This window comes from Neolamprologus brichardi, chromosome 7, assembly GCF_056152115.1.
Source record: "Neolamprologus brichardi isolate AB-2024 chromosome 7, ASM5615211v1, whole genome shotgun sequence".
Classification (NCBI taxonomy): Eukaryota; Metazoa; Chordata; class Actinopteri; order Cichliformes; family Cichlidae; genus Neolamprologus; species Neolamprologus brichardi.
In genome coordinates this window covers 20,316,715-20,338,683 of record NC_142110.1, presented here as the reverse complement: position 1 = coordinate 20,338,683, position 21,969 = coordinate 20,316,715, and the positions used below count along the sequence as shown (strand labels likewise).

The 21,969-nt window shown below is 39.1% G+C and overlaps 1 long non-coding RNA gene across 1 annotated transcript in view; it reads left to right on the top strand.

Moving 5' to 3' along the window:
* The window catches only part of LOC148102013 (uncharacterized), a 49,380-nt gene extending 35,766 nt beyond the window's left edge, over positions 1-13,614 (top strand). The window contains exon 3 of the long non-coding RNA XR_015719252.1: positions 13,536-13,614. This is a non-coding gene — a long non-coding RNA (uncharacterized LOC148102013). The remainder of the gene's footprint in view (positions 1-13,535) is intronic.
* Positions 13,615-21,969: the final 8,355 nt, after the last annotated feature.

Here is a 21,969-nt window from a genome sequence, read left to right as displayed (position 1 = left end):
TCACTTCAACGTGTAGTTCCTGTGCCATATCATGCTCAGTGCAAGGATACAATACAATTAATCTGATACTTTAAATAATAATAAAAAGATGGTTAAAATACTATAAACTACAAGACTGCTGGGCTTTTTTTTTAGTCTATAGTACTACAAGAAAGTAGTGCTATTTCTGTCCTGATGTTATATTATAAAATCCCCCCCTACAGAAATTGGAGGGATTATAGAGCCTGTTAGCCACAGGGAGAAAACATCTCCTGTAGTGTTAGGGTGATGAGTCTTTTTCCTCGTGTTCATTGTGTCTTACCAGGGAGTCATGAATAGGATGAGAGGAATTGTGCCTGATGCTGAGAAGTCTCTTGAGTATGCTCCCCTCAGACACATCCACCAGAGTCTCTAGTTAAGCTCCAAGAAAAGAACCAGCCTTCCTGATGTGTTAAAGTCTGTTGGCATCAAATACTTACGCCCCCCTGTCTGAGCACACAGCTGCATGAAAGGCCACACTCGTCTCCACGGAGTAATACATCATATGCAACATGATCCTGCTGGGGTTGAAGGTTCTAGCCTTCTCAGTAGAGGAAGGCCCCCCCCTCTGGCCCCCCTTTTTATATTTTTTTTTAGTATTCCTCAAACCTTTACTGGGGCCATGATTGAAAAAAATACTAAAGGTCTTCATGTTTTTACTGAGACAGAATTATTTTATACAGGAATTCTTTGGTGAAATACACCACAATAAGACAAAGAGCTGAAACTGTTATTCACAGAGTGGGCACCCCCACAGATTCCCCTTGCTGCCACTGTTGATTGATGAGACTGTAATGTAGTGGGACACACTAATCTATAACAGCATCTCACACTCCATTGGATGGAGATGTGAATTTTCAGCAGACCTGGGAATACATCACTGCCTCACCAAATCCCATCAAATCATGACTCTGGAATGTCAGAAATTGCCAAAAAAATAAATAAGAGAGATTATGAGATTCAGTCCACCCTTCCTTCTATACTCTCAAGAGAAACTTGTACACATAACTGGCCAAGCCAAGCCTTAGCCCCTCCCTCTTTTTTCCCTGAAATTATTGATTGATAGCTAAACCTTGTTATTCACTGTGCCGTTAAAATAGACTTTATGATCCAACAACTCAATAAAAAAAAACCTGATTTATTCAGGTGGTGGGTAAGTTGCCATTGAGAAAAAAGAATGGGTCATGGCTCACATCCATCACCTCTTTTATTGCTGCAACACAACATGTAAAAATGAAGTCATTATAGTGACAAATCTGTGATCGCTTGAGTCTTTCTGTCTGGAAACTGGGCAGCTGATGGTGAAGGACAGAGCGATGGATGATCCAGTTTTGCCCCCCCACCCCCTTCAGTCTCTCTGATAAATGCACACAAACACGAAGATATATGAGGATGACGAAGCGGGAGATGTGCAAACTTGCGAGGGTGGTGATGAAAAACAGCTGTTAGGGGAGGACGGTGTTTGTGTGTGAATACACACATGACAGCAATATTTATGCAAGTAGCAGCTCCTCACATACAAACACAATGTTCGCAGATGAAAGGCGGTAAACCTTAATGGCAGGTTGGCCATACATATAATGGTGTCTAACCACAGGCATTTTTCTTGGAAACCGTTTGACATCAAATATGCTCACAGGCTGGTTTACAGGACTTTGCAAAAGTCTTTAACCACTCCTTCTTTCTTAATATTTCAATTTGAAAATAGGATTTACTGAAATGTGCAAACAAAAATGGAAATGCGGCATATAAGGTGAAACAGACTTTGTACAATTCAAACATGCTTGAAAAATCAATATTTGGTAGAACCACCCTTATTCTTCAATACACTCCAAACTCTCTTTGACAAGCTTTCTTGTAGTTTCTAAAGGTAGTCTTCAGGAAAAGTTTTTCAGACTTCTTGAAGGATATCCCAGAGCTCTTCTTTGGATGTTGGCTCCCGTTTGTACGGCTCCCTGTCGAGATGATCCCACAATGCTAGTAACTGCTACCTGCTGGAAACAAAGTGCCTAAAGATACCATTTAAAAATGGTTCATTACCGAGTTGCCTGTTATACATAGAGACAACACTGGTTTCATCCCGAGAATAAGTTGCCTTTTTTATGTTTGAATGATTCATAGGGTAAAGTTAAGTTGCTCAAAATATTTAAAAAAAAACATGGAAAAAGAGAGAGGAAGCAGTCAATGTCCAAAGAAAAATAGACTTTCAGAAAGCCTCGAGAACTATTGCTCAGAAGCACTTTAGCAAATGACAGTCTGGCTCCTCGGAAGGAAAATGTAAAGAAATGAGGTGTTCCTTAAAACTTATACTATAAAGTATTTTAGAGTATAACAGTGAAATTCAAGAGTCACTTGATATTCTGAACTTGGGACTACATCTGCTTTAAAATATAGAAACAAAAAAATCTGGCATATTAGAACTTTGTTGTTTTACTTTCTGTAACATTTGAAAGAAAAGGAAAAAAGGAGGTCATTGGAAGCTTTATAAAGTAAATGTAAAGGCAGGTCAGATTCCCTTACAAGTATTAATCGAACATGCCTTCGTCAGGATGACATGTGATGACCTCCCTTGTACCTATAATGATGAAATGGCCAAAGACAACTTCTGATGGAAACACAGTCATTTTATTTAATAAACAGGCCTGAAATGTGATAGAAGCACTCGGTGTTTGAACACTTGGTTCAGAAAAAACCTTCAAAAGTTACTCCTAGTAGGCTTTCAAGGGATAATGAGTGACGTTATCGGCTACAATGAAGAGCAAATGAAAAAAAAAAAATCACCAAGTGTTTTCTTAGCCATATTTTAGTTCTTAGATCAGCAATACTTTCTTAGAGATATCTTTAATCTAATGCATAAGATAGAGGAGCATCAGTGACCTTAGAGGCTTCAAAGGCCTCCTGCTCAATTCAGATTTTTTTCTTTTTTCCTTTTTTTCTCTTTTTCTTCTGTTTTTTTGTGAGAGTGGCTAATTACTGACAACTCTGTGGCTCAATTTCATTTATAATCTTCTATCCTACTGGCTTTATCATTTTGTTTTTTATTTGCCTTCTCTGCACACCATTACTTCAGCGATCAAACTTTGAAATAAAGCCTAAGAATTGCCAAGGCTGAGTTTCACTTGGGTTTCCTCCTTTCCACTTTCAGTTTTAATATTTACGGATTATTAATCTCATGATAAAGTGCATGCCATAAAGTACATATTTCAGTGACAGCTTAAATCCCATCCACACTGTAACCCATTGTAAAAATGTCTACAGCTGTTCTAATTTCATAAAATACGTTCCAGTTTTTGTCTCTTTTTACAAACAGTGCCCTTGTTGCTCCTTAGATTGATCTAAAAATTCACCCTGGCCCTTGAATATAAAAGGCATAAAGTCCAGATGTGAGCACAGATGATGGGTCCCTGTAGACCTCACCACATCAGCTGCCAACTGCACTGACTTCTGCATGCAGAGTACCTTTTGTGGTCAATAGGAAATGGCCTCTTTAAGCTAAATTAGTAGCGCTGTGCCATTGAGACTAAACACTGGAAAAAGCTGGTAGGAAACTGTCTCTCTTACAAACATCATATAAATGGTGAGGGACGTTCAGTCAGAATCCTCAGCTGTTTTTGCTTTTAAAACAGTCATAGTGTCCAATTTATTTAAACTGTCTTGCAAGTCTCACAAAAATGAGTTACTGTGGAGGCAACACTGCAAACTAGGGATTTGGGCGATGGAATATACTGATGGGTTGGGACTCTTGAGTCGCTGACGTGTTGATGGCCGTGCTGAAGACTTCTCATTCTTTTGACAATATTTGACTTGGCAAGGAATGTTGAAGTAAAAGCAACTGGTTACCTTGTCACAACCCCTAAAGAGAAACCAGTGGTAACATGTTCTTAGCGTGGGTGTTTGCTTTTTGCTGATTGAGTAGACATTTTGTGTATTACTTGAAGATTGAGCGGAGTTCACTGCGCTGAGGTGGTGTCAGTCGTTATGGCCTTGCAAAGTTGAATAATTGGAGAAAATTGAGACATAATTCTTTTTACTTTTCGCTGTATTTTGCAGTGGGTGCATTGGTTAATTTCATCAGCCAGAGGTCTGACACATGTTCAGTTTTACAGTTTTCCATTACTCAAGGCATGCCATGGTACTTTGGAGGAACATTGTTAGGCCGAGGAGCCATGCTGATGCATTTCTTTGAGTTATGACAGATTTTCTTTATTATGATTGAATGTGAGAAAAACTGAAACATGTTCTTAGCATTTATTTTTTCTTAAAGCTTCTCAGACTGTTTATCACCTGCTTTATACACTATAAAGAGAGTTTCTTTAAAAATATAGATATTATTTTTAAATGTTATGCAATGGTGTGCTGGTTTAACCCACTTGAAATTGAATTGCACTGTATGTAGCCTGTAAACTAAAATGAGTTTGACACCCCTGTCATAGCTGTCGGGTGGATAATCGCTTTTCTGGACCTAGAAATTAATTTTTGAATAAAAGCATGCAGATATTGTATGTCATGTATATATCAAGTTTGAGGTCTTGGCCAACGGACCTGATGTACTTAAGGCTACTGCTTGTGAGGAAATGGGTTTCAAGTTTGACTTCGAATAATTATCCATAGCTTTGCTGAATCAGAAGTTATTTTATTTTTAGTCAATGTAAGGAAGACAGTTTGCTATAGTTTTACTGCAAGTAATATAACAAAAAAAAAGTTGCTCATACTTTGGCAGAACATTTTTAGTAGGCTTCTGAAACCTTGGGACACAGTTGCTGTCCTACCTCTGTACTCTAATCCACCGATGAAATATAAACTTGGTAAGAAAATAAATCTTATCCTGTTGCAAAGCCTTTTTTTCCCCCTTAAATTGTGCCATATTTGGAACGAAAATGCATTTATGGATTGAGCAGCAGAGTTGAGTATGTGGGTAGCACTCATGAAAAACTTGCCAAATCTTCTCTGCCAATCCCAAACAGCTTCTTTTGCTACCGACTCTTGTTCTGAGCTCCTGGTGCCCCAGGTGCTGCTAATCAGGTGCCTGTGAGCATGGGCCATACTACAGCTGTCAGTTGGTGTCTGCTCCAGGCATGTCATGCTATGATCTAGACGAGGCCTGTGCCACAGGAAAACTTCAAGCTGATTATCTGCAAAACCAAGTTGTTTTGTTGGAGTAAGTCCTAGTACCGTCTCCAAGTTCCATATAGGATCCTGTCAGACAAAGTGTATGTCCTAAGAATGAGACATCAGAAAAGGACAGTTTCCTCACCCTGTCAGCATGTAGGAATCTGCCACAACTGCCCTTCGCTGTCAGTCCCATTTGCGGTGGTGCCGGCAAACTGAAAACATGAAAGAAAGTTATGCTCAGCAATGAGTCCAGATTCTGCCTACAGCAGCCAGATCATAGGATCAAAGTGTAGAGAAGACGCAGAGACCATTATACTCATTCCTGCACTGATAGGGTGACAGTTTTTGGTGGAGGCAGCGTGATCGTGTGTTGACCAAGCTGGTGACCAGCATGAGGAGGTGGTGCCAGGCTGTTGTGGCTATGTATGGTTCTTCCACATGCTGCTGAGGCTTGCGTTTGTTAAATACATAAACTATAAATTGCAAGTGTTTCTTCAGGCTCCAATCTAATAAACACTAAAGAAATAGTCAAACACAGATTCCCTCACTTTTTGTCCTAAGTTTTTTTTGTTCGTTGTTGTTTTGTTTCAATATGGCTTATTTAACTGACCTATTAATACATTTTATAGAAACTGAGGCGACTGGAGGTCGCCAAATTCTCAGGAAACTGAAAAGTCGTACTCTTCTGCGTTACTGATTTCCTTCACTGGTTCATGCCTTTTAATATTTTATAGTACTTGTTTAGAGTGGGGAGATCACTTTCACAGTCTGGACTCATTCACTTTACAAACCGTTTGGCTACTGAAACATCTATTACATTTGTAAAACAGACCAGAGGTTGCCTATGAAGGAATCAATATCAATGTGGGGGGGAAGATGACAGCTGCAAACTGTAAAGGTTAAGAGGCATCATGAATTTGATAGGCCTCTTTGGGAATTCAACTCTGCTGGGAGGATCCAGCTCAGCCTCATTCTCTAATTTCTTCCGCTTTTTATCATCTTCCTGAACAACATGAGGAGTTCTTTGCTGGCCTGGAAAACGGGACCGTTGGGGACTGAATATGAATTACTTCTTCAAAGAAAAGGGGGAAAGGCCAAGTCTATCTTCCTCTAGCTGTCATCCTCTTCATTTTTTTTTTACCCTACACATTTTTTCTATTTTCCACCTTCTCTTCTTTAAATGTAAAAAGCCAAGCTGATTACATTTTCACTGTCTTATATGTGTCCTCTCTTTTTCCTCTACCAGTCTCCTTTTTTTTGCCTCTCTTCTGTTCTGTTTTGGCTCCCACATCATAACCCCCCATACCTCTTCCCTCCCTCGCTCCTCACATTACGCTCCAGCTTTTCCTCTCTGCGTCCCTCCCTTCTCTCTCATTCATACACTGGCTTCATCTCTGCTCCATTAGTTATGCAGCTCTCTCTCTCTCTCCCTTTCACTTGTCTGCCCATCCACTGACCGGATAAACACCACTGCTTTGTAAGTAGTTCTCAGTTTTTCTTGTTGTTGGTGTTGTTCACTCCCAACTCTCTCCTCTTCACATCTTCCAAGGCTTCAGCAACTGTTGCTGTCTGCTCAGCATGGCAGAGGCTTGCTAGCATGCTGATGTGCTCAGAAACACAGATGGACAGGGTGATCCACAGAGGAGGGCGAGCAAAGGGACAGATCAGATGAAGTAAAGGCAGGGAGCCAGAGCGCGCATCATTACCATCTCCCGTCTTGAGTGTCAAGCTTTTGGAAAAAAAGAGAGTTTGGGTGCTTGACGGGACACCCTCTAATTAAGCAAGGAAGTGTGGCTTTGGACAAGCTGGGTCACATTTTAATGAGAGCTCTTTATACACTGGAATAGCTGCAGCCTTCTTAGTTGCACAATGAGACACAGTTTCAGTTTATTATTACTGTTCTGCTTTACATTTTTCTGTTCATGTAACTTAAGCTTTACAAGTCAAAAATTAAGGTTAATGTTCTGCTTCCTGATATTTTTTTTCTGATCCATATGAGTGTTAAATTTATCTTGTAAAATTGATTTTAATATTAGTGCCAATATACTGATTGCAAACAAATTTCAGTAATAAATTAAATAATTCAAATTAAAGTGCATGAGCTTTTTGCTCCTCTTTATTTATCAGAGTGGTCTGCTGTCTGCTTGGGAGTGGCATCTGTAGTAAAAGTTTTGTTTTTTTTTTCTTTAGCATGAATGAAGTTTTAATGAAACTTTAAATAAAAAGCCAAGTGGAGAAATGACTGATTCAATAACCGTTTGCTCAAATGTGAAGAATAAAAGTACTTGCTCAGCTGTATTTGGAGGAGAGTCATGATGCTAATTCTGTCTGATTGATGTTTGTTTGGTGGTTTATTGGTCACTATTTTTGCTCTATGTGTATTGGATAATAACAGTCCTCCTCTAGCAGATTTCTTTCTATTAAGGAAGAAATCTGTGTCTTAGCTGATGTTGCACAGCCTGACCCCAAAGAAATGTAATTTTGTTTATAATTCAGTCCACATCCCTGTGCACAGTTCTAGACTCTTTATATCTTTACATATATTTTGATGGGCAGTGACTCTGCATTACAAGTTATTCAACCTCAAAATTTTCATCTGGCTCGCAGGTGAAGTAAAGGTTAATGTTTTACCTGATGTGACTGTCAAGATTGAGCAGAGGAAGCTTCCTTTATTTTATAACATGAAAGCACCTTATCTGCACAAGATGGAAATTTACTGTCAAACTCCTTTTGTCACCAGTAAAAGGACAAATCAAAAAGAAGTATTGCAAATTGAAGCCAGTATAATAAGAACATTAAACACTGCTCATAATAATACTGCATGTGTGCTTAAGATTATTATTAAGGATTATTAAGGAACATGATTAATATTCCTTAATAATCAAGAGGTGTTTTAAAAGGTGCTGAAATGTGCATTTCTTCATATCATGTATTGCATTGCATGCACAGTGTCAGATTAGTTTGGAGTGTGGAGCTAGCCTTAGCAGTGCTAGCACCAGCAGCCCTTCTTTCTTCTTGCATAACTGTCATCTGCATACTTTTCCATCGAAGTCATTTACAGCTTCCTGCCAGAGAAAAGTTCAGTTGCTTGTCATGGCTGGGTTACTGTCTGGTGGCATTGTAATATTTTTAAAATAACCTCTAATTGTTGCACTTTAATTTAATTTTTCTAATTTTATTAATCAACTAAGAATTCTTGTACCAACTAGCAAGGGCAGCAATGTTTCTCACAAGTCCCTAATCAGTACAGAAATGCCTGACTTAATGGCCATTGACTGGAATCGGATGATTTCCAGCATTCTCCGGCCACACATGTTGCACATGTTGTGTGTGTGTGTGTGTGTGTGTGTGTGTGTGTGTGTGTGTGTGTGTGTGTGTGTGTGTGTGTGTGTGTGTGTGTGTGTGTGTGTGTGTGTGTGTGTGTGTGTGTGTGTGTGTGGGTGGGTGGGTGGGTGGGTGGGGGTTTACTTTAGCCTCTAACAACAGACCTAAACCGACACCTAAATAACTCATTTTAAAGAGGCTAACAAAGGCAAAGTGGCTAAAACTAAAGCTATCCAGAGCTCAGGGCCAGCCACAGCCATGGTTTGAGCAAAGGATCTCAGACGTTAGGAGGAAAATCATAGAGATGAGTGAAAAGCAGAAAAGGGTCCAATGTCCTGTTATCTGGTGAATTTATAAACATTAAAGAAACAGAAAAAAAATGTGGTGATATTGATGTTGATGTGTTGACTTTGGGTGGTGGTAAAGTGAGAAATTTGTATGAGATTAAATTGACCTCAAACAGCAAAGGCATTTTGTAATACACTCCCATGTCCTTCGGTTGGAGCTTACATCAGGACTGTGGCCCACAGCGTGTCTTTAGACTGTACACAAACTGTTCAGAGAAGAAACAGTTAGCTGGTAATAAAATTGCTAGCACTGACCTGTAGTTTGACATTAGCTGAGCTGCTGTGGGAACAGCTCTATGCTATGGTACATTAGAACAGCCCATCCAACCAATCCAACTGGCTGGAGGCGCTGCAGGAAGTGTAGGAGAAACTTTCTCAGGGGTGAGTTGACAGCTGGAATGCCAAAGGTCTGCAGGCCTGTAATTGCTCCAAATGAGCAATTTGGGGACACCAAAGCTTAAAGGAGAAAATCAGTCATAAACTTTGGTTTGTGTTAATTATATTTTCTACTCAATTTGCAAGTCATTTGATGAATAAAACTACAGAAGACAAAGTTTACTTGGGGGAACAAAGAGTAGTAAAATGTTCCGGGTGACCCTTTTCTGAGTGTGGAGATTTCCACAAATACTCAAGTTGCGTTTTGATAGTTATGTGCTAAAACACTGCACGTATAATCGACGTGAGTAATGGTTCGCACATGGACTGCTACAATATTGAGAAATTGATGATGAACACATTCTCCTGCTTGCTGGATCTGGACTTTGAAATAAATCTAGTAGTCTTTGACCTGATAAGCCTTCCAGTTTTGAGGTCATCTTGATATGTGCACATTCAGGGCAAAAACAGTCTAAATACTTATTTTTATTTATAAAAAAAAATCATACAGAATGATTTTAGACTCAAAAAAAACATTTTAACTGATTTTAACTCCCACCCAAAGTCTTGCCTTGAGCCATCTCGAGCTGTGCCAGTGCTTTTCAGTGAGCGCTAGCCAACAAGGAGGGTTTTTTTCTTTCTTTCTGCTGTGTCAAGTGCTGCCATGCTCTCTAAGAAGACCAGATCAGAAATTGTTTGAGCATCAGCTGATGGCAGAAAATCAGTCATTATCTTCAGGAGAACAGCTCAGCTGCATAATGACCTCTTTATTCATAAAATCCACATGTTTATTTTGAGTGATTCTTTTCAGACAACTTTTGAAAGGGAGCCAGTCTGAAAAGATTAGGATTTTTCACAGAAACGGTCATATTGAGAGTTTCAGACCTTCCTTTCTTCAAGCTGCAGTCTTGAGAAATACTTTTTGTAGGTCTGTGAATGTTCTGACAGGTTTCAGTAATTGCTTGTACACTGGTTGCACTAATTATTTGGTGTGTCTTTGACATTGTAATAAAATCTGTGAAAACATTTGAGGACAAACACAAATACCGTTGGGTTTTCTTACATGATTGATATGAGAACTCTTAATTTTTTTTCAGCTCTAGCTCACTTACTATGTTACCATTCACCTAAATAGGGAATAGCACTGGCTGTTCACTGTGGGGATCTGCTCAAGACCAGTCAGCCCTGTCGCTCAAGATGCAGAGTAACTTGTGGATAGTTGTTATGGAAATATAGGCAACATAGAGCCGGATGACAGAACGAAAGAGTAAAGATGATACCGGGGACCATACAATGCTTTATACTGACTGTTCACATGACTGAATCTGCTAGCTGGACTGACCTGCGTGTTTAGTGTCAGTTGCAAATTTCTCAGCCTGTGTGGCGTCAACTGTGCCGCTAAGCTCAGGATTTAAGTGGCGACTTGTCTGTGGTGTTCCACTGAGCCATGTTGTTGTGTAAAAGCTTCCTGTGTTTCTTTGTACTCAACCACAGACTTATACTATATTGAACACACCATATTTAAGAAAAACACAGGCCTTACATTTTAATGCAGGCTTATGTCGCAATCCCTTAAATTAAGTGGAGCATAACCATCAAACCAGCAGTTTTGTACTTTAGTTTCTAGTGTTGTTGTTTGGGATATTTTCTTAACAAAACGAGTGCGCTGGTTCATAAGGCTCTGTTGAAATGTGATTGAGCAAGACAGAAGAGTTGACAGTTGTCATCATGTTGTGCCGAAATTGATTACCCTCTTACACCTTAATCCCAGCTTCATGGCACAGTTGAGATTAAATAACTTAAGCACTATATTGTTTACTCGAGATTTTTTTTTAATCTTGCTGCCAACATATATATTGTTGTCCTGCTGATTTTTAGTGGTTCAGATGGGACCTGTAGCCCAGCCTCGCTGCAGACAGTGTTCATGAGAGTGAGTCAGCAAACTGTGCTTTCAGAACTTGATTGTAGGCTCAAAAAGGTGAAGGGGATCTGGGCGGTCAGGTAATAAAACACTATGTTCTGTGCCAGATATATCCGAGTCTGATTAACTGAGAATCTTTTGACCTGTCAGCAAATAATTGGTTGATGCCTTTGTTCAGTGGTGACACAGGAGAAGTTTAACAGCATGTTGGATATAAAAACAAGCAAGGGTCATATGAGCATATGAGATGCTCAATATGTACTACTGTGCAAAAGTCTTGAGTCACCCCTGTTTTCTTTATGTTTTGCTTTCAATTAATTAACCAGACTTCATGTAATTTTTTTAAGTGGTCTTGAGCAGTAGTTCTCCAGGGCCATCTTCTGCTACTTTCCTGTGAGTCATTGAAATATAAAAGAGACCCAGACTTCAAGGCATCAACCAGTGTTGTATGTTTAGACACTTTGTTACACACTGCCTGTTACAAAAACCAACAATTTGTTCCCGTTTCTTTTGTTAAAATGACAAAAATTACTAAATGAATTTCCAAACAGATGATTTCCCAAGCAGCTATTAACTATAAACTTGGCATATCTTGACAAGCCAAACACGCTGCCAATGCAGTAAAACACTATCTGGATAGAAAAACTCACAGTGGAACACTATCAGTCATGGATTGGCCTCCTCAGAGCCCGGACGTCAATATTATTGAAGACGTGTGGGATCGTGTGGATAGAGAACAGAACAAAAGGCAGCCAACATCCAAAGAAGAGCTTTAAATGTCTTTCCGAAAGCCTGGAGATTTATTGAAATTTCTTCTTTTACTGGACTGTCTCTGGCTGTTTTACATGCAGACATGACATAACTGATTGGCTGCTGGCTGACCCAAAATTCATGGGATTGACTGAAAGTCGAATCCCTGCAAATTCCATCTGTTTTGTTTTTTCTATTTTACTTACCAGACTAATTGCAGTCATCTGGTCTATCTCCAGTAATGCAGTCAGTACCAGAGACAGCATAACACAAGGGAGAAAAGACCACAAAAGTAGTAAACAAGTAGTTGTAAACAAACAAAAGTAGTTGTGACCAAGTCTTTTCTAAAACCATAGAAATGAGTCTGCTGGATTATTTAATTTGACATCCTGACTCTGGTAATGGGCAGAAATATGTGAACCACATTTCAACTCCCAGACCCATGCAGCAGTTTGGGTCGTAACTTTTGGGCTTTTTTTTTCCTAACAAGTGAGCATACTGAAGTTTGCCAGTGTCTTTTGTTGTACTGGACCTCATAGTAAAAACAATTCAGAGGTCTCTGCAGTTATGATTCTGGAAAAACATCTAAGTTCAAAGTAGTGTGACCTCAAAGGTTTGCCTTTGATACCAAACATGTATGCTATGTATGCTGTATGCTGGCTGTTTTTTCACAGCATAACATCTGAGGATATTTTCTCCATCTTGTCTCCTCATTCAATTTTTGACAGATCTTTTTTTTCCGCTGTAAAGTGAATAAATGAACAAAAAAAGCGGAGCCCCTGAGATGACTGCTGTTATTTTTATCCTCCTAAAAGAGACGCATTGTCCTCGGATGCATTGGTGCGGAGCGGTTTATAGTGATTGAATTCTTAATATGGGGGGATGCTTTTGCATTATTTTCCTAAATTTTCCTTAGTCGCATAGCAACAAATAGTACAGCCACATATATTGCACCTAATACAACACCTTGAACAGATTGTACAGTTCAATAGGGGTGTTAGAATGAAGAAATGGAGGTATCATATTCAGTTCAAGGTGCGTGGAGAAAGGAAAAAGTATGTAAGAGCTTTATTGTAAACTACATAAATAATCATAACAGAAAAAAACAGTGAAGTGATTCCACAGTTTTAATATTTTGATGAACTTGTACATGCATGTTGAAGCGCTTACAAAGTCAAGTACATACAGTATATCTGTAAAACCCCAGTAAAACAGGTTAGCTTAATGCTAACAGCATACTTTTTTGTACTGTTTAACAAGAAGATTAATTAAAAAGTGTTTGTCCAACTGTAGGATGAACACGAGAGACTGATGCTAAGAACAAGCCATCGGGGCGACTTGAAACTCAAATGAGTTGTTATTCACTGTGTTTTCTTCATTTGTTTAATAGATTGTCGTCTATGGCTTTTGGATGACTTTGCCTGGGTGATCAGTGTACCAGTAAATCTGATATCTGCTCTGTAACACTGTGCCAGAACAATGACTTGCTCTGAAAATGAGCCTCAATGTTTAGAGATCTGCTTTAGGCAAAGCAACAAAATGCTCTCTCCCCTTCTTTTCCTCCATCTTTGTTTGACTTTGTCTGTCTTCCCTTCCCATCGCCCACCCCTTATTATTCCCTTCGTCACACTGTCGTGCATTTTGTTTATCTTGTCCTTCTCTGCCTTCTGTGTCTCTGTCATCTGCAGGTTCCAGCAGTAGCTGTTCTCTGCTTCACCAACTGGGACTCCATGGCTGGCAGTGGTGCTGCTTGATTCATTGCACTGTGAGTTTGCTTCTGGTTTGTCTGAGAATGACTGTGTGTGTTGGTCTGTTTGTCTCTCTGTGTTTTTCTCATGCACTTTTCTTGGTTGTTAGGTGAGCCCATACAGAATAATACAGTTTAACTCATCAAAAACCAAAGTCTCGACTTGTCCTTTGTAGTGCGTGCCTCTCCAGTGTTTTATTTGCGGTTCTGTTTTGTCACTTCTTCAAGTCGATACCCAAGGAGTCTGATTTCTCCCCACGGATTGAAGTCTTTCTGTGATTAGTCTCTTATTTTTCTTTCACCGTTTTGCTATTTCTGTTCCCTGTGCTGCATTTGTACTGAAATACTGTCTCTCTTCAAAGCAGAAACTGTATACACGCTGCCACTGTTCACAACTTGATGACTTACTGGTTGTCATATTACAGCTCCTAGCATTGCAGTTTGCCTATTAGTGCAATACTCTATCCATATTATGGCATGTAAGATATCTATAACAGCTACTGTAGCACTTTTTCCTTTCATAACTGGCTTTGTGAAAACTGACCTGAATAACTGAAGTAGCAGCCAATGCGCGCAGTGGAATATTAGATTATTGGAATCATGTATAGGAAGTGAAGGCATATAGATCGTCTCGGGGCATACTTGAAGATGCAAATACTCTGCTTTAATAACTCGTGCATGCTGTTTTTCCCCCTGTGGTAAATTAAATCTCCTAGTAAAAAGTACTTTAAAATATAGCCATTAGTCCGGTGTTGGATGGGAGATGAGCTTACTTTTTCCTTTCAGTACCACTCGTTTTTGCATTCATGCATCCGATTACCTTTTAAATGGAGGAACATTGTGATAGTTTTGAATTGATTTGATAGTAAATTGATTGTATTTAATGCGTATATTGTTTAGGATGAGTTTGATACTTGCAGTAAAAATTAAATAGTGATTATCCGACAGCTCTGTGACATTATGTTTTGCACATGTTTTGAAAAAGAACAAAGAAAGCTAGATTTCCTACAAAGTAAACATTCGATTTTATAGGGGTTATATATGTTAAATGTTAATTCCTGATTCACCTTCTCTTTCATTCATTCATTTGGTCTCAACATGTTTTTCACAGCTGTACCTTTGCAAACACATGGGTATGTATTTCTTGTGCTTGGCACTAGAGCTCATCCGATAGATCGGCCAATTTTAGCTATTTGCTGACAAATGCCAGTACAGCTGATGAATGAACACCTAAAAAGAAAAATTAGGAGCTCATGTTGCTACTGTTGATGTTGTGTATTTTGCCCACCAGAGAGAACTTCCCTGCAACATGTGTTTGGAAAGCCATAAACACGACAACCAGGTGATCCGAGCAGAGTCAGAGTAACTGAGTAATCTATGACTTGTGGCAATAAAAATATTATCTTAGTAAGGTCTCATAAAAATCTATTCATAACAACTGTTACGTGAGCTTAAAGATGGTAAAACACACAGTCTTTTGACCAACTGCAAATATCAAAAGGACGGGACTGATCAGGGAAGTGCTTAAATTCAGAAACAGCGTTTTTCTTAGTATTCCATGCTGATCCAATTTTTTCTGCTAGTTAAAAGCCTTTTGTTGATGACTAACTTACCTTTGCTAACACTGTCATGCACTTATTACCTCACTAATGATCTCTGTTTCCATATGTCTCAGTGCCAGCTGGATAAAAAGCAGCCATCTGTGCTGCTGTGTCTCAGCAGGTTTAGGTCCTGGTCTGTTTGCATGTGCCTCCATCTCCACAGCTCCCACCACAGATGTTACTGTTTGTGTGGATAATGACAATAGATACTTCATGTGCTGTACTTGACCTTTCACAAAGAACCACTAGTCTTATCTTCTCTGCAACACTTGCTTTTATTTGGTGCATTGTACTGAGACCTTAAGGCTACATGCGCACTGTGTTGGGTCACTTTTTTTGAAACGAGGCGTGGGCTTGAAGCCAAGTAAAATAACAAATATCCTCCCCATGTTTTAGCAGAAAAAGAAATCACAGTAAAAAAAAAAAATTCTCATAATTTTTGCTGTTGACCTTAATTCCTAAATCTGCTTAGAAAAAGTGAATCATGTGGCAAATGCAAAAATTCCAGTATTGCTGCTGAAATGACACTTTTTCCAAATCTCAGCTATGCCAAGGGGGAAAAAATACTGACTGGCTTTTGTTAATGAGACCCGTCAGGCTTAATTTCACACACTGCACCAATTCAAACTATTCGTGGCTGGTCGGAGGAAGCAAGGGGGAGGAAATGCTTGTTCAGGCGAAGGCAAAGGTGTTGTACAGAGCAAACACAGACTGTCTCTTTCAAAACTTTCCACCCGTAGGGATCTTCTTGTCTTTTTCCTGTGTGCATTTTACCTGGACAAGCTAGTGGTGCAGGATGGCATTAGCCTTCTCCAGCGTCCATTAGTTTCTGCTGCTGTTAGTTTGTTTTGCACTTGGCAGTTGAGAGCTGGGATGGTGTTATGTTCAGTTTAATTGGATGATGTGGTATTCTCTTCCAAGCTCTAGATGCCAGCATCATTTCTTGGCCCGTGCCTTATCACCATCCTCAAAGCTACAGAAAGAGATTATTGCTCACATTGCAAAAAATGAAGGTCTCTGTCCCTCAAAAGCTAGAAAATGTTGAAAATGATCAAATTGATCAGAGATATATTTTCTCTATTCTTTCTCTAACTCTTACTTTCCTGATTTTTTTTTTTTTTTTTTTTAATTTATTTATTTTCTGCACCAATGTCTGTCACCTTTTCAAAAATACTCCTGGATTTCACACAACACATGAAAACAGCTGTGAGTGCTTTCTAAACTGAAGCCAGATTTTTGGATTAGCATAGCCGTTCTCCAGAGGACACAGTTAGCAGGCAGAGAAACAGACAAAGGCATGGTTAAATCATTAGTGAAATAAGCCTGGCCCCCATTACCATCAGCCTAACACAGTCCAAAACCACCATGGGAAGAGAGAGGGAGAATTTCTTCACTCAAAGAAACACAGTTTCTTTTTATTGATGGTAATTGGGAGCTGTTATCAAATCTGTCCCCCACTTCTCATTTCTCCAGAGTTGAGCGCTGTAGAAGAAACAGGCGATTGTTCTTTGAAGAAAGTAGGACACATTTTTTCCAGGAGCTTCAGTTCTGTCTTGAGGCTGTTTCTGTCTCTTGGAGCATCCTATATATTCAGCCTATACATGGAAATGCTTGTCCTCCAGAAAGACTAAAGCCTGGATAGGCAAGTTGTGCAAGAGTAACCATTTTTAATCAGTGCTGTATTTTACATACATGTAATGTATATGTACTTTATGTAAGCTTTTTTATATCTTCCTCCTTTTTTGTTAGTATTTTGCAGTATATACATTATTTGTCTCACACAATTGTATCACCAGAATATTTAGTAGTTATTATTAATTACTGTTTTTAATGGGGATGCCACAGAAAGAGTTTAACAGATGTATTGCGTATAACATCTAGCTGCTTTTGAAAGCAGTTGAAAAGGACATACAGTACTCTCTAGAAGCTTTGATGGCATTTCTTTATATTTCTCTTCCAATGATTCAGTCGTTTTTATAATTTTTTGAAAGTGGTCTTGAGCAATAGCACCTGACTGTTCAGTGTTTTGTCTACACATAACAGGCAACTTCAGAAAGAACCAGTTTGTATCCTTTGTTACTACCAGCCTGTCACTAAAATAGATTGATTCCCATTCCTGCTGTTTAATCTATGAAAAATGTCAGAGAACATAGTTTGACAGGTATAACACAGCATTTTTATGCCAACAAGGTGTCAAAGATTTACTGAAACTATCGAAAACTTGGTATATCTCGGCATACTGTGCAGTGTGTAGTTTTGTTTTTTTTAAACTTAGGAAACTGGACAAGTGGAGAGCAGAAGAAGTGCCAGGCCTAAAAAAGCCAGCTGCTGTTCAATGCAGCCTCAGAAGTGGCTGTTGAAATGAAAGCTTTACTGACCTGGTTTCAAAGTTTCTTACTAGTTTCAGAATTTTGTAACAGAGTAATAGGACAGGAGGGTAGAGGCTGCATAACTTGGCTTTGAATCCTCAAGGTTTTTGCAGCACCAAGGTAATCCAGTGATAGTTGCTATGTAGCAGTGGTAATATCTGATGATAGCTATTTCGGCAGATTCTTATACGGGTTAAAATAGCACTTAATTTACTTCCACTATGTAACTTGGTTTAACACTGTAAATTGAACCTGTCAATCACAGAACTTGCAGTGTCACTGCTTTGAAAGCCACCAATCACATTAAGCCCTTCTTCCTTTGGACTCTGCCCTCCAAGCTACCAAAAGTCAGATTGAGTCGAGCAAGCAGAATTCATCTTTGAGATTAGAGCCGCCTGCGTGAGTGTGAATCTGCCACAGCCCCCCCTCGAATGTGTGATGCGTCTTTGTGCTGAGCTGTGCTGAGTTGTACGCGTGCACATTGTTAAATTTGAATACCTGCAGCTGTGAAATGATTTGCTCATTATTGTGTTTTGTCTTCTGCGCCTATTTCGACACAAATAAGACTCCAAAGTTGTGTTACTGCAAATGAGTTCACCTGCTAGCCAGGGAGGGGTTGTGTGGCTGCCTGTCTGCCTCTCGCTACTCGCCTTGCCACAAAATGCTGCAACTATTGAAGGCACTTTTAGCAAGCATGTGTAAGTGTGATGTTACAGTCTTGAAGCCAAAAGAATTTGCTGTGATCCCAACAGATTGCTGTTCACCGCACCCCACCCCCCACTAGCACCCGAGGGATAACCAGTTCTCAGCACGATACTACCCTCACTGCTTCCTGGTGCCAACAAGCCTCTGTTTCACACGGTGGAGGTAGTGGAAGCAGGCGGGGCATGTTAGTCAGAGGGGGAAAGAAAGCCTTCATGAGCTCTCCACAGTTATCACCAGCCTGCCCCTGGCTAATAACTGTATCAGTTTTACACCAGAGTGTGGAGAGTGTGAGTGAGTATGAGAGAATATGTGCGTGTTGGTGTGGCAGTGTGGGTGAAACGGAGAAATCATCCAATGCGACGCTTGTTATTTATAGACCTACAGCGGATTTTTGTGTTAATAGAAATCAGCTGCAGTGTTACGCTTGTGTGCAACTGATTCAGGCTTTAATTTTTTGTGCATTTTTTGTAGAAGCACTATGTGAAATGTAAGTTTACATTTTTGTATCTTTTCAGTCTCAGCTGGCCCTTAGACATTGATTAAACAAAGATAAATATAAAAACAAATCTAATTGTTGATGAGCACAAGTGAAAAGTCAATGAGATAAACTTATTTTTCATTGTCCTCTATTGTTTTGCCTCCACTGGGATTATACAGAGAAATGCAATAGTATGAATCTCATATGGAACTTGCATACAAAATTCATACTGCTGAAGCTAAGAAGATTTTTTCCAGTTCAGAATTCATGTGATCAGGTAGAACCATATATTATTAACCGAATATTAACTATATTAACCGTATCTATATTAACAATGTTTACCTATTGAAGTTATTGCTATTAGTTTTAGATGGCGTGTATCTTTTCTGTATTCTACTTGAAGCACATAACATGAACACATAATATTTAACAACATTAATTAATATGTATTGGCCCTAGTGCATTCGAGTAAAACAGTTACAGTGCATCTTCTGTGTAAGCTTCATGTGCTGTATGTACATAGCAGCTTCCTGCTGGTCTGGCTGTTCTGAGTCATTATTTGTTTTTTCACAGCTTTTATGATAATCAGCAGCTTTCTTGCACGATTAATTTTACTTCTGTTTAACAATTTCCAAATAGCTAATCATCGTCATATTTTTTTATGATTCTCTTTTTTATTTTAAAAGAAAAAAACCCTCAGCTTTATTTATTTACAATAGAGTTTAGTGGATGTGAGTGGACGTGGGTGTATATTTGTGTGTGTGTGCGTGCCATTAAATGCATGTGTTCTTTTTGTTTGTATTGTGCACTCCCACACATCTGGCTATGTCTGCTCTGCCACTCCACTGGTGTTTGTCTGGAGGCCAGCGGGTTTCGTCTCCCAAGGGGACCTGCAGTGGCTCTTTCCCAGGCCAGACTGCAGTTACTCTCCCAGAGCTTGCACAATACCAAACACTGCACTGGAATGTTGTTGGCTTCATTTTTTTCTTCTCCCCTTTTGTTTTTTGTCTCATTTTCTGTGTTTTTGTTTTGTGCTTTTGCTTTTTTTGGCTTGTTTGCTTGTTTTTTTTATATGACTTTTCTCTCCTGAATTTATTCTCTTTGTTTCAGTTTTTTACAGATTTCAATTGACTAATATTCCATTGTAATTAATGCACTGATTTACAATTTTCTTTGTCAGTGTTTTGACTTTTTCCCTTAGGAACCAAAAAAAAAATACAAAAATATATAGTTATAAATTAAAAACATAAAAATAGTTATACAAGAATCAGAAAAAAATGTGCTTAATGTGGGGGGAACACTCAAACGTTTGTTATAGAAAAGCAACCTGCAACAACTTGGAATACTTTAGTCCTGTCACCAGTGGCTATATTGAAGGTAAACAACAGCAACTGAGACTTGAGACAGTTGGAACTGCTAAGAGATAATGACTGAGCATTGCTACTTGCAGTGAGGACTTTGTTTTGACACTGTCATTTCGTTTTGCATCGACTGTTCCTAGTCAAATCTGTCACTAAGTAAGCAATGGGAGGTGAGCTCATAATGAGGTGAACTTGTCACAATGCTCATATCTATTTGTCAGCACCTACCACTAAAGGGCTCGTGTGGCCCATGTTTACTGTCTGGTGAAGACTTTAGCCTTGAAGAAACTCCTGAGTAAATTTTCAAATAAAATGTGTGCTCACGTTGCAAGTAAATCATGTTCTTAGAGATTGAGCTTTCACAATTAATGATTTGAAAATGCAGTTCTTGTTGCAGTTTTTCTCCTGCTTGCATTATGTTTATTATTATGTCAAAGAACACACAAAAATACCTGATTGTGTCCTACCATTTATTTAAAGCTCAGATACATCTGTGAAACATGGACACAACTGTCTGTTTTTCCAGCATAAAACAAAAAGACAACAAAATCCCAGTGGAAGCTTGAATTGTTGCCGATGCCACAACTCATTAGAGTAGAGGTATGGCACTGTCGCAGTCTAGTCTAGGATCACACACAGACTGTATCTAAAAGCTGAACGTAAAGCCAATGTTTGAATCAAAGTGTGGAATGCTAAGGTATCAAAACTAACAAGCTAACCACTCACAGATAGTTGCTAATAAGAGATTGTGGGTGAAATAATACTAGTACACTAAATCCACAGCTTTGCTACTTCATGGATGAGCTTGTAAATTGTCAGCCATCACTCAGAGTAGCCACGCCCCTAATTTTAGGTCTTAACAGTAACCAGGTGGATGAGTTGTGGCTTTGAATGAGTTGTTATGGAGTTATTATTGGCTGTAAAGACCAAAACAGTTTTCTGTACAAGGCAGTAAACATGTTATTTTACATTGTTGAAGTTGGTCATTCAGCTTCAAGTGGCCATTAGAGAAACTGGAATTTCTTTTTTTTACATTTTTATTATTATCATCCTCCCCACACACACACATACACATCCCTGGAGGTTGCAGCTTCTGGATCAGTATCTGTGTTATTTATACACATTGTTATTGTCACTCTTTCAAAGCTGTGCGAGTGCCTCACCAACTCGACTTGTCTTCATGCGAGCAGACCAGCTGCAGCAGACAGTTTCACACAAACACAGAGTAGCAGCTGCAAAACTCACAGAGAGAGTGAGCCGTCTGGCCGCTTAGTACATTACAAGTGGACTCAGTCCATTACACTCAGTCCATCTTGAGTTACATCCACATGAATGGGGCCTTGATGCATCGTGAATCCCATAAAGGAGATGCACAGTAAAAGCCATTCCCTTTAAACGTTAATCATTGCACCGTACACAATATTTTTACGTAGAGTTCAGTACGGTTGTTTGTCAGCCAGTGAGTCTTAGTGTTTTGCCTGTTTAAGTGTTTTTGCAGTTGACACATGTAAAAACAGGGTTTTCATATATTCAACAACGATTTAATGCTGTTAGACGTAAATCCCTTGTTTTTTGCGTCTTCCTGTTTGAGATCTTTTCCATGTTGCTGTTTCGTTCTCTCTCTTATGCGAGGGTTGGATGAAAGGCAATATCAGCCTTTTTTCATGCAAGGGTTTTTTTTTTTTTTAATGTTTTATGTTATGATTTATGTTAACACTTCCATTGTCTGCAGTTAGCTAGAATAATGTTATTTCTTGACTGTCAAATTTATATTTACATTCATTAATGTTCATCTTCAATGCTGCAGTAAATCATAAAGGATGAAAGGCAGCCACGGGATGTTAAATTTGCTGGTATTCCG